The sequence below is a fragment of the Penaeus vannamei genome, chromosome 37, assembly GCF_042767895.1.
Source record: "Penaeus vannamei isolate JL-2024 chromosome 37, ASM4276789v1, whole genome shotgun sequence".
In the NCBI taxonomy this organism is placed as follows: Eukaryota; Metazoa; Arthropoda; class Malacostraca; order Decapoda; family Penaeidae; genus Penaeus; species Penaeus vannamei.
In genome coordinates, this window is record NC_091585.1 from 28,207,870 (window position 1) to 28,210,009 (window position 2,140).

At 58.1% G+C, this 2,140-nt stretch overlaps 1 protein-coding gene across 1 annotated transcript in view; it reads right to left on the reverse strand.

Moving 5' to 3' along the window:
* tou (bromodomain adjacent to zinc finger domain 2B toutatis) overlaps positions 1-1,190 on the reverse strand; it is a 413,452-nt gene extending 412,262 nt beyond the window's left edge. The window contains exon 1 of the mRNA XM_070115190.1: positions 991-1,190. The gene's annotated coding sequence lies outside the window, so the exon portion shown is untranslated. The remainder of the gene's footprint in view (positions 1-990) is intronic.
* Positions 1,191-2,140: the final 950 nt, after the last annotated feature.

Here is a 2,140-nt window from a genome sequence, read left to right on the forward strand (position 1 = left end):
CTGGGAGGGGAGGTTGTGGTTCCCCCAAGTTCCCTCTCGACAAACCCCACCACGAATTCGGTTTCATATTTCTAAAAAAAAAAAGAGAGAAAGTCAAATTTTTGTAAGTTACTATGCGTAAGTTTTTTTCCTTTTTCCTTTTCTTTTCTTTTCCTTATTTTTTCGTTTTGTGACATCTCGTGATTTGCTCTTCCCTCTTCCTCTTTCTCTTCCGCCTTTCCTTCCCCTTCTCTCTCTCCCCTCTCCTTCGGATCACGTGATGACATAAGAGGGATAAGCGACCCGAGGAAAGAGGAGAGAATTCATTTAGTGTTGAGAGGGGAAAGATGCTTGGGGAAGACGTCAAGGAGGAGGAGGAGGAGGAGGAGGAGGAGAAGGAGGAGGAGGACGAGGAGGAGGAGGAGGAGGAGGTGGTGGTGATGGTGGAGGACGAGGACGAGGACGAGGAGGAGGAGGAGGAGGAGGACGAGGTGGAGGAGGTGGTGGTGATGGTGGAGGACGAGGTGGAGGAGAAGGAGGACGAGGTGGAGGAGGTGGTGGTGATGGAGGACGAGGACGAGGTGGAGGAGAAGGAAGACGAGGTGGTGATGGTGGAGGACAGGTGGTGAAGAAGGAGGACGAGGTGGAGGACGAGGACGAGGACAAGGACGAGGAGGATGTGGAAGAAAAAAGGATTGAAAAAAAAAGACAGGAGGAAGGAAGAAGGGGAAGGAGGTAGGGAGATGATCAGGATGAATGAAGAAAAGCAGGAAGGGGTTGAAAGGAGTGGAGGAAGAAGAGGAGGAGGAGGAGGAAGAGGAGGAGGAGGAGGAGGCAGCAGCACGGCGCCGCGAGAGCAGCACTCCTGGCCGTCGAGCAGCTCCACCTTCGCTCGACAAAGACTGGGTTGGGAGCGAGCATGTCTACCGCTTAGGCTTAACAAGGAACCGCACATCACTAATTTATGTTGCATCGCGAACTGGCCCCTTGGGCGTGAGTGGAGAGGCCTACCTTGTCAGCCGCTGGACGCCGGTGGCCAGGACGTGGCCGCGAGCCGCCGCCGTGTCCGGGAAGCGATGATTTAGAGTGAAAATTTGAGGAGATATGGGTTGTACCTGCCAGCCCACGAGAAAACTGTTCGGACTTGAGCGCCCGGCACACACACGGGACGGCCTGGTGACGTCACAGCCGCTTCCAACCAACTCTGCTCTTTTTCACATTCATTTACCCTCTCTACTGTCGTGTTCGGGGCTGTCCGCGACGTCTAGGCCGCCCTGCCGGCACCTAACAGGCCCTGGCACCGTCGCAGGGCACCCCGAAGGCCCTGGGCGTCGACCCTGCGAAGGTGGCAAATGTAATTGGTGTTTGTATGCAAAGAACATGAAGATTTGGTGACACACTGAAGGTTAACGCGGGGTTCGCCGCGCTCCAAACATGGCGAGACTCTTCTTTACTCCCTGGCCCGACTGCGAGGGATTTTTTCCCTCCTTTCTCGCCTTCGCCTCCTCCTTCGCCTTCCGCTCTACGACTCCCTTTATCACGGGCTCTTAATTAGTTCCCCCTGAGCCAGGGACAGGCAAGGAACAGGCCAGGACGGACGCAGGATCGGGGCGGCCCCAAGCACTCGCCGCGCCCCGCCGTCCGAAACGCAGCGGGAAGGACGAACGGCGGCGAAAACACGGGCGGAATGACGCATATCTTTTGTTCAGAAGCTCACAGTACAAAAACGGCAGGATTGATAGAAGGTTTTCGCAGCCATCCGCCCCGGCGACGCGCGTGCGAGACGCCGCCTTCCGAGATAATTATCGCCCATTATTTCCGCCCTCGGGGTTGGCCCTCGCCCCCCGCGACCCGCCCTGGCCCTCGGGGGGACGCCCATGCACCCGAGGGCAAGCGGAGAGGCGCGCGGGACAAGGGGAAAGGCGAGGGGAACCAGGGAAGGAAACGGACGAACTGGCAACGAGGAAGCAACTCCTCTACTTCCCTTGCAGTTATCGCTGTAGTCGGTGTCAGTCTACGAGCGGCCGGGGGGGGAGATGCACGGAGGGAGGGAGCCGGGGAGGGGGGGAGGGCGTCGCTAGGCTGGACCAGGTTGTTGCTGGTTGTGGAGGAGGAGGGAGGGGAGGGGAGCGAGGGGGGAGCAGGAGGAGGAATATGGCGC